This window comes from Papaver somniferum, chromosome 7, assembly GCF_003573695.1.
Source record: "Papaver somniferum cultivar HN1 chromosome 7, ASM357369v1, whole genome shotgun sequence".
NCBI classification, from domain to species: Eukaryota; Viridiplantae; Streptophyta; class Magnoliopsida; order Ranunculales; family Papaveraceae; genus Papaver; species Papaver somniferum.
Window position 1 is genome coordinate 103,929,443 of NC_039364.1, and position 25,490 is coordinate 103,954,932.

General features: G+C 36.2%; 1 long non-coding RNA gene across 1 annotated transcript; it reads left to right on the forward strand.

The window, feature by feature from the left end:
- The first annotated feature begins 22,205 nt into the window (after positions 1–22,205).
- On the forward strand, positions 22,206–25,289 carry LOC113298024. The gene is made up of 2 exons (XR_003333973.1): positions 22,206–23,086; positions 23,182–25,289. It is a non-coding gene; the product is annotated as an uncharacterized LOC113298024 (long non-coding RNA).
- The last annotated feature ends 201 nt before the right edge of the window (positions 25,290–25,490 follow it).

A 25,490-nucleotide genomic window follows, 5' to 3' on the forward strand; every position in this document is an offset into this window, starting at 1 on the left:
AATTTAGCACAAAGGTTTTATTCCGTACTCACCGCATACATGACAAAATTACCTTATAGGTTTTTAAGACCAAACATGAGTTTACAATATTTTATCATCAGACTCTAGAAATTTGGACTGGAAGCATAGCTGAATTTATGGTTTTGGTGGAATTGAGAGCTATTGATAAAAGTAACTGAATTATCTTTTTTTTTTGTTGGTCATTGAATCTGTAAACATTATTGGCCAGATTTTGGCCAGGTTTCATCAAAAGATTGTGCAAAAATAAATGAGGTTGAACCAAATTACTGCAATTCCTTAACTATTCAACAAAAAGCATCAACCCCTAGAATCCTTAACAATGTTTTAACTACAAAAATCTATTATTCCTAAACTACATCATATGACACAAAAATAACCGGTAGATTTTAAGTCTAAAGTTGTCCCATGCATTAATCCAGTGTGTATAAAGTTTGAACCATGAGATCATTGATAACATAAGATGTTCTTGTCGGTGGAAGTATAAACAATTCAATTCCCAAATTAAAATTGCTATAACGTTCGAACCACTGGTAACATATAAGATGTTCTTGCCGGTGTGAAAGTATAAACAATTAAAATTGCCAGTTCCCAAATTAAAATTGCCAGTGGAAGTATCCAAACATGGAAGTTGGTTAAAAACTTTAGCATATAAAAGGAGATGGCTCAAACGGGGAGGAGGTGGTGGTGGCGGCCATACAAAATATAAAAGATCATGGAGAGCGATCTTCAATATAAGGCTTTTGTTCAAAAGCTTAACAACATAAATATCTCTAGCAGCAACACGACTTTTCAGATGTTCATTTCTGTTGTTTTCTATTTGAGCGGCATCCTTGTTGTTTAGATGATGTCCTAGATGGATGTTGCCATTCTGGATTTATTAGGTGTATATATGAAACTGAGATATTGATTCCAATAATTCAATTCCTAAATAAAAAATGGAAAAATGAAATAAAGAATATATGGAGTGAAAATAGTAGTCTATATATTTTAATGGTTTACATTTTGCAGAATTGACGTACCGTGTAATAGAAAAATATATAGTATGTAAACATTTCTCTGTTTTTCTTGATAGGCCAAATGATCTTGATGATGCATCATATTCTCCCCTTCCTGCTTTTTAGACAACTTCATAGTCAATTTTAATCACTCAACAGGCTTTCAACTTACAGTGTTATGAATCTTAATTATAAAACTATAATCCTTAGTTTGTTGCCCATAAATAACATCAATATAAAATTATGTGCTCCAAAACCAAATAAGTTATACGCACACCATCCATCAGCATTCTCACTAAGGCATAAAAGGATAACATGCAAGTTCGCGGGTGATGTCATTTTATCTAGATTGTTCCCGAGCTTATGGGGCAAGATTCAAGAAGCTCACCAATTAATTAATTATTGTCTTTAATCTTAGTGTTCATCACAAAATCAATGAATCAAAAGAGATGCATTTAAAAGGTGAGGGTGTCGATACCTAAGAAGCATGGCTTAATTGGGGGCCATGGAAAATAATTAGGGGCCTCGCCTAATTTATACCCATCTCATAAAAGATAGAGAGTTTCCAAAATATTGGTGAAAATACTAATTTAGCCTTCTTTAATAACTATTCTAAAAATCTCATTAACCACTAACCTAGACTCCAATTTTCGTTTCAATCAAAACTTCTTCTCTTCCATTCTTCTTCTCCTTCGCTCCCTCCCTCCCACTGTCTCCCATTCCATTAACGACTTCTGAGAAAAAAAAATACTCACCGATTCATCTTCGTAAGTGAACTAAAACTCCTTAATCTAAGTTGGGTTTGCATTTTAATTTGATTTGTTGATTGAAAAATTAGGTTTTCAACTGCACAATTGCAGTTACAGTTTCAGGGTCGTTAACCACATTTTTTTATTGCTTAACGATTTTTGATATGCATGTTGAATTGATGAAAAATCGTTAACCATTAGGATGTAGTAGATAACGACCCTAAACCTGGTTTTCTGCCGTAGAATAGTATCGTCTAGGAATTTCTAAATCGTTAACGATTCTTCTCGACGACCCTTTTTAAATACGAACGACTCTGTCTTACGCAAAACCACCTCTCTGTCCCAAATAGTGATAGGGACGTCGTCAATATATTTCTAAAGAATTAACGATTCTTTGTTTGCCGACCCCTTTACGAAACTAACGACTCTATATGATACAAAATTTGTTCCCTATTCAAAAAATAGGAAGGATCGTCATGTCAAATGGTTGTAGTCGTTGGTTGTAGTCGTTAACTATGTTGAAAGGTCGTCATGTCAAAATTTTGAATAACGATGTTGAAGGGTCGTTTGGTTTTATAAATTTTGCATGCCGACCCTTTATCTCACGCCTATACTATGAAATTTATAAAATTTAACAGAAAAGGCTCATCAATCTACACAAGGAACTCCCTTCCAGAGAACAACGGCGCAAAGGAGACTCTGCGGATCACCACTCACACTGAATCAACAAAAAAACCAAGACCTCCCTTACGACACTGTCCAACTAATAGTCTAAGATGATCATCATTTGTTTGATTTACTCTGCAGCACAGCCGACGCGACACCTGGGAAGTAACAGGCAAATGGTGTTTAGAATGGGAGGTTCCAAACTTGGAAAAACCGAAATAGAAAGGAAAGACAGTTCACATGTAAAATAGGATTTTTATTTTATTTTTGGAAATGCAAATGAAAAAATTACACACCAGATGCCAGTTCCGATCATCATCATCGGAACCACCATTCTTCTTGTGTACTAGTTTCTCGTCTAACCAGACATGACCGCGCATGTCATTAGGCCGCCACCATAATTTAACAAATTCTTTCCGTTTATTCCAAAGCTGCGATGAACCGGCGATTCCAAATACAATGTATTTCAATGATAATTCTTCTTTGTCGCCTTCTTTTTTTTCTTGTATCTGATTAGTGTTATTCATGAATGTGGAAGAAGAAATCAGCGGCGGCGGCGGTGGTGGTGGTGGTTTATGATGGTGCCATGGAAATGATTTATACGGATTTCGTTCACAATCTTTAAATCGATGCCAACAACGTGAAGTTGTATCTGAGAATACAAGAGATAACCAAGCGGTTGTAGAGAAGACAAGTGATAATACTGCTATTACAGCGATTCCTGTTTGGCTGTATCTCCATGGACGTCTTCTGGTACAAGAAGATGAAGAAGCAGAAGGACTAGTTGGTGATCTGATTTTGGTATTGTTATTGATTGGAATGGTGATATCATCTTTTTTCATTTCTTTATTACGAATAAATTTGGCAATGAATCAGTGACTGGAGTAACAAGGAGATGAAATGAAATTGAGCAGAGAAGACGACGATAGAAACAAGAACGGTATGATTTTCAAAGGAAGAAGAAAGGAGAGAAGAAATCTCGGGTTCTGCGTCGTTCATTTTGAAACGGGTTCCATGATATGTGTCGTGTCACTTGGGGGACATCTGTCGGTTTGCTACATACGATACTGGGTCGTTTCTATGAAATTTATAAAATTTTGAAGTTGTTTAAGTGATAGAGTCGTTGCTATTTATCCATGTGGGGAATGACGACTCTCATTAATCTATGAAATGGCTCGCAAGGATCGTCAATATATAGGAATGACAAATTAACGATCCTAAGAGTAACATGTTCAGAGAGTTAAAAGTTTTAGAATCGTTGGGTTCTAAACATACTAAGTTAAAGACTTCATGTGACCTAACTAGCTAGAGTCGTCAATTATATCACACTTGGTTGACGGTTTTTCATAACCTGCAAAAGTTGCAGGTTTAAGTCGTCAAAGGTTATGTCAAGTAATTTTATCCCTAAATCTGATTTTAATCTAACTAAACTAATTAACTTAATTATCACTAATGATTTGGGGATAGTTTAGCCTTTTAAAAAATTGGAATAACGGATAACCCCCAATTACTATTCCATAATTTTTTTGTCCTCTAACTAGGGGTCCCAAATTATTTTCAAGGCCCCCAATTCAGCCCTGCTAAGAAGGAGTACAACTACATTATAGAATGTCGAAAGTACAATGGCTAATTTGATCTCTAATAAAATTAGAGTACAACTACATTATAGTCAATTTCATTCTGATAAAGAAGTGTAGGTCTTGAATATACTTACAAGTGACGATGTGGTTCTCAAACTTAGCTATCTCCACTGCTAATCCTACATTATCACAAAAAGGCATTGCATAAAATACAGGCATATAAAGATAAATAATTGGCTCTAACTGTCATCTGAAGTGATATCACAAACACGAAGATGAAGAAAATTTAACAACCAAAACTAAATTTTTAACTCTCATACCGACCAAGAAGGCCGAAAGTACTGACATGCACTACATACTTGAGTTCAGCGAAAAAATGCATGGGCAATATCTAGTAATTCGAGGAAAGCATAACTTACAGTCTCCTCTGGCTCAAGAAGGTCTGCGATACGGCTCTTGATTTTTCCACAACTTGAGCTAAGACAGCAAGTACCATTTCCTTAAACACCGTGTATTAGCTTTAAGAGCACACATTAGAGGATTTGCCCTTGACTATTGCAAAGAGAAAAAAGAACAATAAGCGATAGCTAGTTGCTTATCTGAATTGGAAGTTGATTGGCAGTTGAAATTTGAGTATGCACTTACTACAGAAACTAGATTCAATTGCCAATCAGGATCCGGATACAATTGCCAATCAGGATCAAGCCACTTAAACTAAACGCAGATTATTTTTATGAGACCAATTTAAGTTAACATAGCAACAAAAAAATACCTCATTGGAATTCTTTCCATGCCCTTCTAGTATCCCGTGCTTGATTCAAATGTAAAATAGTCTGCCTTCTGAGAAATCACTAAGCTTTTACTCTTGGTAATCTGTCGCAACACGGATAACACTCTGATCCAGGGTACCCGAAGCCCATTTTTAATCTCTTGAATGTAACATTTTTTCCAAAGAAAAAAAAAACATATTACAATAAGCAATAGCACATTCTTTTGTTTCTTACTGCATAATACTTCCTCCGTTCTTTTTTTAATAAGCTGGTTTTGGTTTTAGAGAAATTTAAGGAAATTAAGAGAACTATTCATTAAAAGTGGTCCTCATAACACTTGTCAATAAAAGAAGTGAAGTGAAATGGTCCCCATAACACTTGTTTTCAAAAGAAGTAAAGTGAAATGATCCCCATGACACTTGTCATCAAAAGGAGTTAAATGAAAAGTGGTCCCAGAAAATTAAAGTAACATTTGACTTTCCCAATTAGGAAACCATCCTTTTTTTTTGAAACATTTATTTATAGAAACCAGCCTATTAAAAAGGAACGGAGGGAGTATGTCACATACCCGCACAAAATGATCTTTGAAAATGCAAGCCTTAACAACAACACTTTAAGTATCAAACTGAAATCCCAACAACAAATTATCACCTATGGATCAGCTAGAACAATTTAGATAATTAACCAAATATAAGAAACAGTACGGATATTGCTCAATTTCCAGAAAACCGTTATGATACACAAAAATGCCGCTCAATTTCCAGAAAATCGTATTTATTAATTAATTACCGCTGAATGAATTGGGAAGAGTTCTTTTATATCACATTTTAGTTTTCCAGCTGCAACTTGATATGTCCTCGCCATTTTTTAACCTGATTGGGTACTTTAAGATTAACTTTTCATATCAACAATAATTATGTCACTGAAACCTTACTATTATGACATTGAAACCTTATTATACCTTACTCTTACTATAAGTTGTTCAAGAGAAAAACAATCAAGAAAGCAGATGAGATCAAAACACACGAAAAAGAAAATGGTTACTAAGTAGGGTTTTCACCTTGTTATGCACCTTGTTATTTCTAATCACGCACATGCAAGATCTTGATAGTTTTAGTATGTATATGTCTATCAGGCTTGTTCACGCACCAAAGGAAACATAAGTTAAAATATTATAACAATAGTAACATTATAGAATTTTTTCAGGTCAGTTGAGCCACACCTTAAGTAAATACTGCGGCAGGAGTTTTAGTCGTAGCCTCATAAGTTTCCATAGTCTCTCCCTGCCAACATAAATAAGGTTCTCTTCAGTTCACATAAGGAAATCGTAATTCTTTCGACATTATAGCGAATGGAAGAAAATAAAGTTAAATTAGGGAAAACAAACCTAAGCCGCAAGGAAAAGGAGAAAAAAATTTTGCTCGGAAACGTCTTGTTGTGTGCAATTTCTATTTTTCAAATAAGAAATTATTGATGGCAAAAATAACCTTTTCTTCATAAAAATACTTGGAACCAAACATAAAAAAGAAATTGTAGGTGAGTTGAGGAGAAAGCCAGACTCTTAAAATCTATGCCCTATCATACTGCACATTATCCTAAGGTAATTACTGCTCGCTTTAGAGCCACCTCCTATATATTGACTACATGGTTTGTTATATTCTTTGTCGTTTCCCAAAAGATACACCACTTGGATTACCGACTTTGATCACCATCTCTACACAGAACACAATAGAAAATCAACTCAAAAAATTGAAGGGGACATTTACGCCAAAACCTTTAATAAAGTTTTTTTTTCCAACACAAATCTATATACAGATATCAAAGACCCGATACTTCCCATTGTCTATACAGATCTCAACGAGAAACTATAAAGCGATGCCGATCTCACGCCACTAATCAATCGAATAAATTCGATTCTAGTTGGATCCCAGCCGATCAAGGTTTGTGCATACACAAAGATATGAGGACTAATAAGAAATCTTCTTCGTCTTCAAATCTTCTTTAATCTTTAATAATAACCTGCACAACACCACTTGAACCTCTTGTGATCAATTACGCACATAATGGAGTATGTTAACAATGGATTATCACAAGATGTTTTTAGATCTACAACAGTTCTAAAGATCCCGTCGATACTTCGATCTAGTTTGAGTGAATCTTATATCAGAAAAAAAGATTCTCACGAATAAACAAACTAGGTGCAATCAAAGTTTCAACAACCATTAGTCAATCAAATCAGTCGAAAACTAATACCATTGCAATTATCTAGTTTCCCACCAACCCCACTCGTATAGCTTCTTGATCCCACATAAGTCTTTAAACGAGCGGTCGTAAGAAATTTCACCTAATTAGGATACTTTCCTCTCCGAATAGACGTCTCCACCAGAAACAACAATGAATGAAGTTTGTCTGGCTCTTAGGATAGTTTGTTAGAAATGCAAATTTAGGTATCTATAGACCAAGGATGTTTGGACACCAAGGAATTTCCAAAACCGAAAATATACTCAAGATATGCAATGAATAGCAAAATTCGGTTTTCCTAATTCCAATAAATGGTTGTCCAATATTTCCGAAATCTCTCAATAGAAAATCTCCAATTAGTAAATGCATATTCACTAACTTTTATTTTCTAGAGCTACACATTAATTGCTGGTAATTGATCTTATCTTATCTTATACTAATATAAAGAAAAGAGCTCTTTTTGGTAGGAGACCCCCTAAATTACTTAGTTGTCCCCATTTTATTACATATTTACATAAATACCATTGTTTTAAAAATAGATCAAAAATTTTAAAAACTAAATATCTTTCAAATATATACCGGTGTTAAAAAATTTATATATTTGAAAAGCTCTTTCAATTATCTACGTAACGAGTATAAATAAGAACTGTAAATTTTTGTTTTAGGAAAAAAATTTCATGGCTTTTAATATTGTTGGATGAGTAAAAATTCAAGCATGTGCATTGCACATGTGTCCTTACTAGTGTATATAAAACTAACAACCTTAATTAAAAGATTCTTAATATATTTCGGCACAGGATCTCCGGACCGGCTACGATGGGAACGGGGCGCACACTTGGAATATGCGACCCCTCTTCTCTGTATGACACCTAGCGTTTCTCTACATATTTCACCTGTTTGTTTTTCAAATACGATGGTACCCTTGATTTATAAGTTGAAAGTGAAACATTGAGACTCCTAAATTTTCGTTCAGTCTTTACTGTCTCTACTTTCCTTTCTATTTTATATTCTTCCCTCGTCTTTATCGCTCAATATATGTACCACGCTGATATCTGGTTTTCGTCATGTTCATCATGGACAAGAGAGAACCGTTTTGTTCCACTCAACTAAATTGATGATGCTTAATTTAGAGACGAGTATAAACATTAGCTGCCCCTGATTCTATTTTGGCGTTCATCCTTTGAGTGGGTTAACGTATGTGTTGACTTTAGTTTGTAGGTGATTTATGAATACAGTTATTGCATATTGTTAATCCAAGAACAGAACAAATCAGAAAAATTTCCATTAATACAAATTATATTTACCTTGATTTAGTTAATTTAGGTGATAATTGTGGGAGCATATCTTGGCCCAAAATATAAACTTATTAGGAAAGTTAAATAAGGGTGCCAAGGTAAATAACAAGACGCTAACAATAATTTATTTTTAGAAACCGTATATTCAGATATAATTGTTGTTGTAATAATAGGTGGCAGACAGAGAAGAGGGGGCGCATGATCCTGGTATGTGCCCCTTTCCCATCGTAGCCAAACCGCATGATCTTTCTGAGTACTAAGGAATATTTTTGAACAATAAATGATAAACATTACTATACGTGTTCAAAGTATGTTGACATATCTTCTCTGTAAATCCTTATTCATATATACATGGATTTATATTCTTGGAATCGGTTATACCACACTTCTAAACAAGTTTAGAATTGGTTCACATGTATTCCAAGACTACTATGTGATTGATCAAATATCAAATCACATACATGGGTTCAATCATTTCTACCAATCACTAGGATCGGTTATACCTAATATGGAAATACTTGTGATCGGTCACACAAGTTACCAGGACCGGTTACATCAATTACCAGGATCAGTTACATCATTTACCAGGACCGGTTACCATATTCCCATGGTATTGCTTGTGATCGGTCACACCAGTTACCAGGATCGGTTACACCAATTACCAGGACCGGTTACCAATTACAAGGATCGATTACACATACTCTGTGACCGGTCACACCAATTACTAGGATCAGCTACACCAATTACAAATATCGATCATACATCTCATGGTGTTTACTTAGGATCGATTATACTAATTAATAAAAACTATTTATACCAAATCATAAGTCAGGCATTTCGATTAGTTATACCAAGATACATAACAAAGTTACAACTGGTTCTACCATCTCACACATTTTGGTAATCCAAAGATTTGCAATGAATAGCCGTACCAATAAGCCTAATTATTTCCCTTTCGATCCATAAAACAAGTTCATGAATGTACTTCCTTTAAACAAATGTAAAACGTTGTTTCCTAGGATGAAATCTTCACCATAACCCATTCACATAATCATAACAGTATATACAAGATTATGTCGATGTCATATCTACGAAGTTCAAAAGATAAGCGTTATACTCCGTAGTCTAATTCCCTAATACAATGATCATACAAATATGACCATGTCACGTCACTAGAGTATTACACAACATGTATAGTATATACAACTTAGCATTTATGTTTTCAATATAGCACGACTTTAAAGATACGTTAGGAACGAAACAATTCAAATCAATATTACTAACCTCAAGTGGAAGGATGATGTCGTCGTTGTAGTTCGTTACTTCTTCACATTCTTCAGGTCTTCAGAGTAATACTTGTATGTCTCAACATTTCTAGACTTTCTAGTCTAACCTAAACGAAGTTGACTCTAGTATATAGTCAAGCGACTTTAGATGATTTTTGACACACTAAAATATGACAACCAAACTTGACATACCAACGCTTGGTGAGTTCAACCGAGCAATGCTCTACCGAATACATTGAAATCGAGTTGGTACAACCAATTGAACAAAATACACCATTCAATTATAGCCAATATCATACTCAAGAGAAAAAAAGGGGGGGGGGGGGGGGGGGGTTGTGTTTCCCCCTCAAAAAAAATACCTATTTTGCATTACCCCCTTTTAGATTGTTAATAGGTAAAACCCCATCTTCGTCAATGTTTCCGTCACTATACAGTTACGTCAGAACGTGCAGTATACGTGTGTGAAATAATGATATAATCAGTCCCCGGAAAATTTTCCAGATGAACCATAAAAGCATCATTATCATCTTTTTCACCGCCCACTCCATTACCAAATCCTCCACCACCTTCCTAACCAGCACCGAATAGACCAGATCAACCATTTTCCCGTTCCTTTAATTTACCAATTTCATCACCGTATATATGGAAAGAGATGAGAACAATATTGTTTCATCATCAATGAGTTAAGTAAAATCATTATAATCCATACCCAATTAGCAAATATGGAGAACCAAAAGGGAAAAAAACTTATGCAATCTAAATCACCATACTTATATATTTTGTCACCAGATCTGAATCAAAATCACAAATTATGCAAATAGAGATTTCTATGAGGAATTCTATATGAAAAAGCGGGGGTCTAACAACACCACCCAATAATTCGATTAGCAATCTGTATGGACAAACTCCAATATACTTTTTATGAGAATCAACTAGACAATCAGACTCAATCAATAAAAAGATATATCAAAGAGTTTATATCTCAATCTCTCGATTTGATTTTTACTCAAGCTAAAATCAATAGCGAGTCTTTATCAAAGAGAGATAATTTGGATGGTACCAAAGACCAATGTCCAAGGATCAATCAACAATCAAAGGTTGGATTTCCAATTGATGATCACGAACACACAACCTGTATTATTTCAATTATACAAAATATAATGCGGAAAAGAAATAACACAGACACCAGAAGTTTTGTTAACGAGGAAACCACAAATGCAGAAAAACCTCGGGACCTAGTCCAGATTGAATACACACTGTATTAAGCCGCTACAGACACTAGCCTACTGCAAACTAACTTCGGACTGGACTATAGTTGAATCCCAATCAGTCTCCCACCGATCCAAGGTACAGTTTCACTCCTACGCCTCTGATTCCAGCAGGATACTACACACTTGATTCCCTTAGCTGATCTCACCCACAACCAAGAGTTTCTACAACCCAAAATCGCAGACTTGATAATAAACAAATCTGTCTCATACATAAAAGTCTATCAAAGGATAAATCTGTCTCCCACAGATAAACCCTAGTTTTGTTCCGTCTTTTTATATAAAATCAAGGTGAACAGGAACCAATTGATAATCCGGTCTTATATTCCTGAAGAACAACCTAAATTAATCAATCACCTCTCTATAATCCTTCCTGACTACACAAGCGGATTGTCGAGGAATCACAAACAGTGAGACGAAGATGTTTGTGACTTCTTTATCTTGCATATCGGAGAACTCTCACGATCTCAATCCAATCAATCGATTGTACTCGTACGATAGAAGATGCAAGATCAGATCACACAACTACGACAAAGTAGTATCGGTCTGGCTTCACAATCCCAATGAAGTTTTTAAGTCGTTAACCTGATTTTAGAGAAGAAAATCAAAGGTTAATGGAGATCGACTCTAGCGGGCGCACTAGTAGCACACAGACGTGTGGGGATTAGTTTTGCACAATGCTAGATTTCTCCTTTATATAGCCTTCAAATCAGGGTTTTGCCTTAGTTAAAAACAATCCTTATTCACCGTTAGATGAAACCTGATTTAGATTCACGCTAATATTTCTCAACTGTTAGATCGAAAAACCGTCACACACACTTGGTAAACGTTTACTGGGTTCGTGAAAACCATGCCCAAACGTGTACGTGTATGTTGGTTCAACATAGTAACCCAAAAGGTTAACCATATGAGCATTTCATATTAACCATGTTCTTCTTCACCATAACTAGTTCAATTGACTCAAATGAACTAGTTAAAGAGTTTTTCAATTGCTATGAGATCTTATGTAACTACACAAGACATAATTGAAACAAAGATGATTCGATTCGATTGAATCGGCTCATGAACATTATATCCACGGTTTGCATAAAGAATTCCTTAGTAATTTAATATTTCATGTTCAGAGCACATCTTTAGATCATAACCTCTTAAGTTCACAAACAAGTTCGCGGACTTAAGTTAATCGGTTGAGTTTTCCAAACTCAGCAGAAATTCTCGGAAAGAGAAGTTCCGCCAGTTTGCGGACTGGGTTCGTGGACTGAGTTCGCTGACTAAGCACACAAACGAGTTTTGGAAAATCCAGCAGAAATTCTCGGTCGAGAACTTCCGTCAGTTCGCGGACTGGGTTCGCAGACTTGGCAAGCCATCCACAATCCTCTCGATTTCTCTTGATCAACAAAGTTTGAAAACTTCGGTTCAAGAAATACATGGTTATGTAATCTAAACTCTAATTTCAATCATTGGGACATTCTCAGAGGACACTATGTATCCGTTATTCACAGACCGATTCACGTCAGAGCAATTCTCAAAGTGATTGAAACTTTTCATGACTTTCGTCACTAGGTGAAGATAAAGTTGATCAAAGAGAAACGCTTTACCAACACACGATTTCGAGATATAGATAGGCGAGATATACTCGGCTCGAAATATCAAATGTATATGATCTAGTCTATATAGCATACGACTTTTGTCTCATAAGAAGTAGGAGATAGACTTTTGAGTGATAGATAAGTTCAAGTCTCCACATACTTTTTTTTGATGAAGTTCCGCGGTTCCTTGTATAGATCTTCGTCGTTGTATGATGAATCGCCATGAAGTCCTTGAGCTCAACTACACTTTTATATCCTAGTCTGAGACTTAGCTATGTAGGCTAGAAATCAAGACTTATAGTTTTGATCACTAACATTGACAAACATGCTTGAGATAGCAACGCATGCGAGGTCGACCGAGCTATGCTCTAACAATCTCCCCCTTTGTCAATTTTAGTGACAAAACTATTAATACATATGGAATACAAAAAAGATAAACTTTAGTGGCTCCTATTCCATAGTCTAATCTTCAACGTTCCTTGAAATCTTCGTCCTTCCAAGTACTCCAATGATCCCAAAGGTTGTAAGTTTAGCATCACCCTTGTTGAAGATCCGTAGCTATAACAATGAGAGAAATCGAGATTCTCGATCATTATTATACAATGTCATAGTAATATTATGTAACATCAAAGTCCAATTGCATCACGACTTTAACAATAATACTATGGTCATATGTATCACTCCCCCTTAGTCAATACTCCATCTTGATCATGGAAACCACTCCCCCTTACACGATGATCCGAAAACAATATGTATTTGTAGTGTGAACTACAATGTTTCTCCCCCTTTTTGTCAATAAAATTGGCAAAGGTACAAGAATGGGATCATAATGAAATTTCCACAAGAGACATTTCATAACCAAAAGAAAGAAAACACATCATCTTAATTTAGATGCAATCTTATAGCCGAAGCTAACAACATTCATTAAGGAGTTTTAAGATATAAGATAACCCTTATAAAATTCCACAACCGCACACCCCGCAAGATATTACCATTAAGCACAAGTTCAAAAGAACTCTCCCCCATTTGATGTCATTCCCGAGAGAACAACAAGAGCGACCTTAATTTCGAAAGAAAAGAAGAATTTTTTAATTTGGACACCAAAAACCATGAGAATGATTTTCTATATCCAAAACTCAACCAAATTAACCACAAGTAAACCCATGATTAATTCAATTGGAATATGCAACTAAATCAAACCACAAAAGTGATCAATTTAATTGAAAGTGCTCAACATAAGTAAACTCACGGAGCTACGACTAAGTCAATCATACGGAGATGACTAACTTAACCGTTTAAATACTCAACATAAGGAAAACCTTACGGAATATATGACTTCATTAACCAATAGAACATGATAGTGTAGCCTTTCATATACTCAACACAAGAACTTGTGGAATATATGAAAACTCAACTAGATTAATCACCAGAGAACCTATAATTAATCCAATTGGAATACAAATAACCAAACTAATCATGAAAGTAATCAATTTAATTATTTTGGGCTCAAAATAAGAGAACTTATGGAACCCCGACTAAGTTCATCATAGAGTATGACAACCTTAACCGTACATGTACTCAACATAAGAAAGAAAACTTATGGAGTACAAATTAAATAACCAAACTAGTTGATTAATTTAGTTCCTAATGCTCAACATATAGCATCTTACGGAACAACCAACAAAGCCAATAAGAATAATTGACTTAGTTGTAAGGTGCTCAACATAAGACACACAATGGAGCCTTCACGGTAAAACATGGATCAATGAAGATCAATACCGTGGATAACATACAAGGATCTATTCTATTTTCCATCATAACGACATAATAGACTTTATCCTTGTCGAACAAAAGATTTTATCCTATTTTTCATCAAATACATGATTGCATAGGCATAATTTTTGTATATGTCAAAAGTCCATTCGTCCTTTCATCAATACGAATACCGATTCATGAACGACTTTACTTTTGACCGCAATATGGGACCTTCAAGTTCACGGACGCAAACAATACATATCCCATAAAAATATTGCAGTATCACAAACCATTAAAATACTGCAGTAATCATCATCCTCCGAATATTTTTAGAATTTAAAACCAATAAACCTAAAAAATAACATAAGAAGATGAAAACAAAAATAGTTATGTGTAGTCACAATCATCGCTATTCAAAGCACTAGTTATTCTTCCAACTAATCCAAAAAGAAGACATCCTAGGCATTCATGAGCTTTTCCAAAGTTTCTTCAGAGAACTCCTTCTCATTATTGAAGAGTTCATTAACAAAGGGATCATTCAACTCCTCCAAGTCTTTTGAAAATATTGTCAACTTACTGAGTTCTTTTTCTAGTTTTCGTACAGTTTTTGTAGATTGAGACAGCATTCGTTCATAGTGAACAATATCTTCTAAGGATGCAGAAATCCGAGATTTTAAGATGTTTCTTTTGTTGATGAAATCTTTTACCAGGTTCCTGAAATTTTCATCACTTTGATACGACGACAAGAACCAGTTTAAGGAAGGATTTCTACCATTAATTATAGCCTTCACTTTCTTCAAACTTGTGGAGGGAATTCCAGTACACTGACGTACGTTAGCTGCCAGCATTGTATTCCTGCTTGTGATGCATCTAGTAACAGGTGCCATGGAATATAAGCATTTTTGAAATACACCGTTCGTGAACCACAGAAACCCTGTACAAACAAAAGATTTTGTATTTTTAGATATATATATATATATATATATATATATATAGACAAGACAAAAATAACCAAAAAAAAAATACATTCCTTGAGCCACAAGACGCAAATCCCCTATTTTCTCAAGACAAACATGGGGACGCGAACGTCTAGGGTTAGGTAGAAACAATGGGATTAAAAATCTCCCCTTGTATATCCCATAGTGGATTTTTAAGGTAAGACACTTGAGCAGAGATTCTTCTTCTTTTGTTCCCCGAAGCACTTGTCACGTAGGACCTGCAACAATTATAAGTAGATTGAATAGCTAAAAAGCATTTTATAGGAACAATCGTTTCTTTAGGCTTAACCACTTCAACACGTGAGTGTCCTTGAGAAATGAGACTAAGATTATCTCTGAAGGTGTTTAAACATTCTCCCTCATTCCTGGATACCTATTTAGAACCTTCATAATAGACATTAGATTTGTATGGTACGAGGTTCTACACAACTTGTCTATGAAGTTGATCTAACTCATCAATCATCGATTTTTTTTCCAAGAGGAGTTTCTCAGAGTTATATCAATATTTCCTGGTTCTGAATGAGACGAATAGAAACCCATTGGAAGATGTCCTTCTGTCTTGGTTGCAGAGTCTTTTCCATATTTGGAGACGATAGAGGATACACACAATGAGGAATCTCCTAACACATGTAGAAAAGGGCCACAATGACTGTCACTACACCATTGAAGAGAAGAAGTAGGACAAGAAGTAAGATTGCTTATACCATCAGTACTTTTCTGTATAGAATTTCCTGAAAGTATTGTACGTCCCTTTAGAGTAATGCACGGTTGCACAACATTCTTGCAAGGATTACTTTCAGTCTTCAGAATCTTTAAAGATGATGTACATGGTCGAAGAGGATGATCGGATGAGCATCCATAAAGGCCATACCCTTGGCATTTGTCTGAGTGGTTCCTAGTCACATCAGTTTTCTCAAAAAACGATCGTTGAACATTATCTGAAGAGTGACAATTCTTTACAAAGGAACAACTGGATTCTCTCAGATTCAACGAGAGATTCTTACTAGATATCAAATCCTTAAGAGTTGCAATTTCTGCAACAAGACCAGAATAAATCCGGATTTGTTCTTCCAATCTCTTCTGAAGATTAACTAGTTTATCAGACCTTTTCCTACGGTTGTTTTTTAAACCTGGTGAGGCTTCAAATGAGACTTTATGGTCCATCTAGTCAGATCGCTACAAACACATACTTTTGAGGTCTTTAAAATGTTTGCCTGCTCTGATACCAATTGAAAAAGCGGGGGTCTAACAACACCACCCAATAATTCGATTAACAATCTGTATGGAAAAACTCCAATATACTTTTTATGAGAATCAACTAGACAGTCAGACTCAATCAACAAAAAGATATATCAAAGAGTTTATATCTCAATCTCTCGATTTGATTTTTACTCAAGCTAAAATCAATAGCGAGTCTTTATCAAAGAGAGATAACTTGGACGGTATCAAATACCAATGTCCAAGGATCAATCAATATCAATCAACAACCAAAGGTTGGATTTCCAATTGATGATCACGAACGCACAACCTGTATTATTTCAATTATATAAAATATAATGCGAAAAATAAATAACACAGACACCAGAAGTTTTGTTAACGAGGAAACCGCAAATGCAGAAAAACCCCGGGACCTAGTCCATATTGAATACACACTGTATTAAGCCGCTACAGACACTAGCCTACTGCAAACTAACTTCGGACTGGACTATAGTTGAACCCCAATCAGTCTCCCACCGATCCAAGGTACAGTTGCACTCCTACGCCTCTGATCCCAGCAGGATACTACGCACTTGATTCCCTTAGCTGATCTCACCCACAACCAAGAGTTGCTACGACCCAAAATTGCAGACTTGATAATAAACAAATCTGTCTCATACAGAAAAGTCTATCAAAGGATAAATCTGTCTCCCACAGATAAACCCTAGTTTTGTTTGTGACTTCTTTATCTTTCCTATCGGAAAACTCTCACGATCTCAAGCCAATCAAAGATTGTACTCGTACGATAGAAGATGCAAGATCAGATCACACAACTACGGTAAAAGTAGTATCGGTCTGGCTTCACAATCCCAATGAAGTCTTTAAGTCGTTAACCTGATCTTAGAGAAGAAAATAAAAGGTTAATGGAGATCGACTCTAGCGGGCGCACTAGTAGCACACAGACGTGTGGGGATTAGTTTTGTACAATGTTAGATGTCTCCTTTATATAGCCTTCAAATCAGGGTTTTGCCTTAGTTAAAAAGCAATCCTTATTCAACGTTAGATGAAAAACTAATTTAGATTCAAGCTAATATTTCTCAACCGTTAGATCGAAAAACCTATCTTGTCACACACACTTGGTAAACATTTACTGGGTTCGTGAAAACCATGTCCAAATGTGTACGTGTATTTTGGTTCAACATAGTAACCCAAAAGGTTAACCATATGAGCATTTCATATTAACCATGTTCTTCTTCACCATAACTAGTTCAATTGACTCAAATGAACTAGTTAAAGAGTTGTTCAATTGCTATGAGATATTATGTAACTACACAAGACACAATTGAAACAAAGATGATTCGATTCGATTCGATTGAATCGGCTGATGAACATTATATCCACGGTTTGCATAAATCATTCCTTAGTAATTTAATGTTTCATGTTCAGAGCACATCTTTAGATCATAACCTCTTAATTTCACAAACAAGTTCGCGGACTTAAGTTAATCGGTTGAGTTTTCCAAACTCAGCAGAAATTCTCGGAAAGAGAAATTCCGCCAGTTTGCGGACTGGGTTCGTGGACTGAGCACACAAACGAGTTTTGGAAAATCCAGCAGAAATTATCGGTCGAGAACTTCCGTCAGTTCGCGGACTGAGTCTGCGGACTGGGTTCGTGGACTTGGCAAGCCAATTCCACAATCCTCCCGATTTCTCTTGATCAACAAAGTTCGAAAACTTCGGTTCAAGAAATACATGGTTATGTAATCTAAACTCTAATTTCAATCATTAGGACATTCTCAGAGGACGCTATGTAGCCGTTATTCACAGACCGATTCACGTCAGAGCAATTCTCAAAGTGATTGAAACTTTTCATGACTTTCGTCACTAGGTGAAGATAAACTTGATCAAAGCGAAACGCTTTACCAACACACGATTTCGAGATATAGATATGCGAGATATACTCGGCTCGAAATATCAAATGTGTATGATCTAGTCTATATAGCATACGAGTTTTGTCTCATAAGAAGTAGGAGATAGAAGAGATAGACTTTTGAGTGATAGATAAGTTCAAGTCTCCACATACCTTTTTGTTGATGAAGTTCCACGGTTCCTTGTATAGATCTTCGTCGGTGTATGATGAATCTCCATGAAGTCCTTGAGCTCAACTACACTTTTCTATCCTAGTCCGAGACTTAGCTATGCAGGCTAGAAATCAAGACTTATAGTTTTGATCACTAACATTGACAAACATGCTTGAGATAGCAACGCATGCGAGGTCGACCGAGCTATGCTCTAACACTATCAAACGGGTTACGAGCAAAATCACCATCAGGAATTCAAGCACAACAAAGACATATAAACTATGCAGATTACAATCAACACTAACATCACCATTCAAATCATTAATCACCAACCATCTCGATCTATCTACTACGACCACAATCAGAATAATTAACTTTTTTATTTGTTAATCCTGGCATTTTTAGGGGCGACCCCGAAAGAATTAGGGGCGACACAAAAAGACAAAAAAGGTAACCCAAACGTAAAATGTAGCCATCCCTTATCTCCCGTTTTTTTAATTGCCGAATTACCCTTTATAATCGGTAGATAACTTCACAATCGGAAAGTTAATCTACAATCGGGAGTCAATTTAGTTTATATAACTTCCGAATATAAAGTATCCCCAAAATAAAATCCTCTATCTTTTGAATTTTGATTATCCTATAATCGGTAGTAAAACATTTTATCTTGACTCCCGATTAAAGCACACCTTTGGCTAAAATGCTACCATAATCGGTAGTGAATTTAGTTTATTTAACTTCCGAATATAGAGTAGCCCCAAAATAAGATTTTGCAAAAATTCTCAATTTTTTGAATTTTGGTTGAGCCTCTAATCGGTAGTAAATGAAGTTATCCTGACCTCTGATTATACAGTAGATCTCTTTACGAAATCCTACCATAATCGGTAGTCAAGATAGTTCATATAACTACCGAATATAGAGTTGCCCCAAAATGTGATTTTGCAAAAATCCTCAATTTTTTGAATTTTGGTTGATCCTATAATCGATAGTAAATAAAGTTAGTCTGACTTCCGATTATATAGTGACTCCCTTTGCAAATATCCTACCATAATCGGCAGTCAAGGTAGTTCATATAACTACCGAATATAGAGTTGCCCCAAAAGTGATTTTGCAAAAATCCTCAATTTTTTGAATTTTGGTTGAGCCTATAATCGGTAGCAAATGAAGTTATCCTGACCTCCGATTATACAGTAGATCTCTTTACGAAATCTTACCATAATCGGTAGTCAAGATAGTTCATATAACTACTGAATATAGAGTTGCCCCAAAATGCGATTTTGCAAAAATCCTCAATTTTTTGAATTTTGGTTGAGCCTATAATCGGTAGTAAATGAAGTTATCCTGAATTCCGATTATACAGTGACTCTCTTTGCAAATATCTTACCATAATCGGTAGTCAAGGTAGTTCATATAACTGCCGAATATAGAGTTGCCCCAAAATGTGATTTTGCCAAAATCATCTATTTTTTGAATTTTGGTTGAGCTTGTAATCGGTAGTAGATGAGGTAAAATCATGACTTCCGATTGTACATGGATCTCTTTGCAAATATCCAACCATATTCGGTAGTCAAAATAGTTTATATAACTACCGAATACAGAGTAGCCCCAAAATGAGATTTTACAAAAATCCTTTTTTTTTTGAATTTTGATTGAGCCTATAATCGGTAGTAAATGAATTTATCGTTAACTTCCGATTAATAGTAGCCCCAAATGCCCATTTAGCAAAAATTTGTATCAATCAGTAGTATCTTGTTACTTAATTACCGATTTAATATTAACAATCAAACACAAAATAACTTCTGATTACGGAAGCGCATTAACATATTCTTCTATCTTTTGGACATCCCTTAACCTTCGCTATGGGTTGGAAATAAAAAAGTCGTCCTTAATTCTTTCGGGGTCGCCCCTAAAAATGCCAGGTTGTTAATTTACAAACAACAAGACCAACTTTTTTTATTTGTTCTTCCTTTAATTTTTGGAGTTCCAGTGTACTTGAGTTTTCTGAAATTTGTTATCATGATCTCCAGGAATAGTAATATAAACAGATTTGTCTCTAAACCAGAGGCTAAGGAAAAGGAAATTTGTGTTTTTAAGATAAAAAATAATCGATTGAAGAAAATGAATTTCGAGTTTAACATAAGTTTGTTGTTTTTGACGCAGGTAATAAGTGGGACTTGAGAAGAAGAACAGAGTTTTTGGGAGATAAAATGAAAGTTAAGGCACTTGTAATGATTTAAGCTAACACCACACAAAGATAAATTCATAACCGTCCATCTAACTCAACTGTTTCCTGACCATAAGATCAAATGGATCCTACGGCACCACCTGTCCAGTTTTAATATTATGGTACACGCGGCTACTGCACGTTCTGATTTAACTGTGTATCCACGGGAAAGTTGACGGAGAGGGGGTTTTACCTATTTGCAATTTAAAAGGGGGTAATGCAAAATATGTATCTATTTTGAGGGGGAAACGCAAAATCCCAAAAAAATAGCATTAAGATCAAAATTCTTAACGATCGAGATCAACAATCATAATTTAAATTGACCGTTTATATGCCGTGGAATTATCTTAAACAAAAATAAACAAAACTGGGCATGTTCTAAAAACAAATAAATAAGCCTAGCAAGTATTCAATGTAAAAAGCCATGTTATAGTTACATACCTCATACTTTGGTTCCCATTGTATATACACAAAACCGGAACGCCCTTGGTCGCGCACATCTCAAACCGAAACACGACGGGATAAATAACAGATGGAACTGGAACCGAGTGGACTGGATCGAACTTGGCTGGACCGAACTGGACCGGACCGGATCGAGTGGATCGGACCGGGTGAACTAGACCGGAAGAAAAACAGACAGGATCGTTTACATAAACTCTTTCTCCTCGGAACAAAAAGAGCAAAAGAACTTTTCTCCCACAGATTTAGAAGAAGGATTTTTCTTCCACGGATTTGCCGCCGAACGGAACAAATCAAGGTCCCCAAATCCCTAATTACAAATCAAGCTCCCCAAATCCCTAACTATATGTGACGTAAACTTCCATTTTCAAGCTTCTCATGATTAACCGAAAAATCTCCTTCAATTCATGAGAACCCAAAAAAAACATTCTTTCTTTAGAGGCAGGAAAGAGCTCGTGCTTGATAACGTATTGCTTGGAAAATATGATGAAAGTAAAGAGGCAAAGAGAGGTTTCTATTTGTCAGGATAATGGGATTAGAGATAACTTTAGATAACTAGATGGACCGTACATCCATGGGCCTTAGGCTTCTATAATACTTGTCTAGATAGATACCACTAGGGGTGAGCATGAGACGGTACGGACCGGTTTTCACCTCATCCGCATCCAATCCAATACATTACAGATTTCAAATTTGGCATCGGCATCTGATAGGTGTTGTAAAGACCTAATTTTATATCTAGTATTTATGCTTTCTTTGCGAGTTTTCTTGTAAAATATGTATCTTATATTTACTTTTGAATATTTAGATACTTTGGAGTCATTTGGATCAAAAGAACTCATTTGGAGCTAAAATGGGTAAAAGCATCATTTCATGTGAAATTACTATCGGGAGCGAAGCCGAGCCAAGCATAACCATTGCAACCTAGTTTAAAGAAGCAAAGGCCAAACATACTTGGTTGGCCCTTATACAATTCATTTGGGTGGATGTATCATCTTCTTACACAACCCTGGAATTCAGAGAAGATTTATTTCTCTTATCATTTGTTCCTCCTGCTGTCTGATAAATGAGAGAAGTTGCGGCTGTTGCCATGAAATTGAGAGAAGGAAACCATGGGAGTCATAGGGAAGGAGAGATTCAGAGATGTTAATGGTGTAATCAAGAGATTCATGGAGATGATGAAGAGAAATTCACAGGGAAGAATTAGGGCTCGATGTTAATCAACAGAAATACGGGTTTGTGCTGTGAGTTTTCTGTTACAGATAGATTTCAGAATCCGGTGACGTTGATGATTGATTCAAGGATTGTTAAAGCATGGGTTATCCTCAGATTTATATATGCTTTTGGTTCTGTTGCTGGTGATAAAGAAATTGTTTTTTTTAGAGTTTGATTCTTATGGTGTTGAATTCAGAGAAGCACAAAGAAAGGGGATCTGGTTATGGATTCTGTTGGTTCGAGTTTGTGTTGCAGAGTGGTGTTTCTGAGATGGGTTTGAGTGGTTTACAGGCCAGGATACTGGTGCTTGTGTTGATATTGCTGGTTCTTGAGTACATAGAGGATGCAGGAGCGGATGAATGAAGCTGAGACTCTCAAATAAGGTTCTCATAGATAAATTCCAGAAGATGGTAGAGAAATTGGTAACGGGTTCGTGTGAATTTGAGATTGTAGAGAAGAAATTCATGGTTTAGGGTTTCTATTGCTGGCAAGCAGTGGTGGTCTTTGGTGAAGATTAAAACAGAAGCAAAAATGGGTTTGAGCAGATGGATTATAGCCCAAACCAGGTGGGTTTTTGGTGATTTGATAATGAGAACTGATGCATATGAAAGTGAAGAATTGCAGATGGAAGTTGAACTGAATGAATGAAGGCTGTTTAGATGAATGTTAGGAGAACTGATGTAACTGAGCATTGATAGGTGTCTAAAACACCTAGATTTATATCTATTGTTTATGCTTTCTTTGTGAGTTTTCTTGTAAATTATGTATCTTATGTTTACTTTTGAATTATCAGGTGCAATGGAGTCATTATGAGCAAAAGATGGAAAAATCGTCTATTTGGAGCATAAAAGGCAAAAAGATTAATTCACATGCGAGTTACATTTGGAGCCGGCAAGGTGGTGCAAGGAGGTGAAGAATGAACTGTCAGTTCCCATAACTGACAGTTGAGCACGAGATCGAATAGGCAGTCAGTTCTACGAAACTGACAGGCCAAATGACAGTTGCATAGCCCTTATCCGAGTTCTGGGTGCTTGAAGCAATTCTCATCATTACTTAAACCTAAAAGTGAGAGAAATGTCTTCTCAATCATTTTTGTGCGGCTGTGTTTTCTGAGTGTCTGAAAGTTAGAGAAAATCACAGAAAGCAGATGAAGATATGCAGGGTTAAGGTGAAGATTCTAAGATGAAATTGATGAATCAGAACGAGAAGAGATGTTACTAAGCTTGAGAAGGAGAATAGTTGGAGTTGATATCGGTGGGGAGAAATCAGACAGAGATTGGAAATCGGGGTTTCATAAGACCTGAGTTTGGTAACTAAATGAAGAATCCACGAAGTTTCAGATAATAGATGGATGGGTACTCAAGGAATTGGGAGAAACAGTAGTGATGTTGGTTGAATTAACCAACCAAATGAAGAAATTAGTCGATTAGGGTTTGTTTCTCTGGAACTGCTGATGGTGGATGTGAACTTGGAGTATGGAAGAAGATGATGAATCTGTTGAATTTGTGTTGCCGTGGAGAGAAATTGCAGATGAAGTGTTGGTGGTTGTCAAGAAGATGGTTTCAGTGGATTCAAGTCACTACAGGAACTACAGATAATGGGTTGAGGCTTAGTTGGTGTTGAATGGAACTGAAGTAGGATGTGCAGTGGTGATATTGCAGTTGCAGGTATGGAGGTGATGCTCAGATGGCAATAGAGAAAGAAGAGGAGATTCAAGGGTTTTAGGTTGAGAAGAATGGGGAGATGCTGCAATGGTGAGTGCACATCTGTAGGTACTGTTGCTTCCAGGGATTTCATGGGTTAATGTTGAGACTGTTAAGGAGAACATGGAAGTCAGGTGGAATGAATAGCTTGGAGCAGTGATTGCTGGAAGGAGTTTGTTGATAATTGTGCTGCTTCCATGATCGATAAGGAGGTGCTCGGGATGAAAGGAGTTCAGTGATGGAAGCTCGATAGTTTTTGGCAGTAAATGGCAGTAAATAAGATATGATGACGAGAAGCTGATGGCAGCGATGAAGGAGTGAATTACCTGGCTGAGTTTGTGGTTTGATTGTTTGTTGCCAATAATGAGAATGTTGGCAATGATGGAAAAGGCATTGAAGTGTGCTGCAAAGTTGTGAGCTGTTGGTTCGATACAGCTGAGATGGTTGGTATTGGTGCTTGCTGCCAGGGAAGAGATGGCTCGAGTATGGTGATGTGCATTGCAGTACTACTTAATTGTGCTGCAGGAAGAACCGAAGATGCAGCTGTTAGGAGTCCAAGTGCAGCTGAGTTCGATGGCAATCTAAGAAGTGTATGCTGCTGATGCATATGGAAAAGTAGTCGCAACTGCAATTTCTGGAGGCAGTATTGCAGTTGAGGAGCTGAAGCTGCAGGCGTTTGAATGGTAGTTTCAGATGGCTAGGCCATAGAAGTCTGGTGTTGTTATACAGGGAAGTGGTGATGTGAATGAGAATAGATGAATGCTAGGATTGAGTTGTGCAGGGAAGAGCCGAAATTTGGCTAGGAAAGCAATCAAAAACAGCTGGGACTCTAGTGGATTTTCTTGCAACTGAGTCGACTCAGTGATTACCGATCCAACTCAGATGGACTTGGACCTGTTGGGCTTGACTTATGGGCTGTTGCAGGGACTGATTTTGGCAGAAGGGAGAAACATACTTTTGGACGTAAAGGCAGAGACGGCATATAAAAAGGACAGAGTTTTTCTCCAACTTGGGGGATATCTCCATGAGGATCTATTATCTTTATCTACTACTTTTGCCTAGGGTTTATAAAGATGATAGGTTTTCTTTTCGTTCTTGTTATGAATTCCACTCACATGTTTAGATAATTCTCTTTTGGTTAAGGAATAAGTTGGAGTTCCAACCATGATATTTATGCAATGAATTAGTTTTGTCTTCATATTTTGTTGCTTATGATTCACTTTTAATATTGTTATATGATTTGAATGCATGTTTAGCCGAGTCGCGAATTGATTGAATTAGTTTTCATCTCTATTGCTAGATTAGGATTATTATACGCAAAAGTGATAATTCCTGATTGCAAGTAGCATAATTGTGAGTATTGCTTGTAGTGATACATCCTAGTAGTCACAAGTGGATC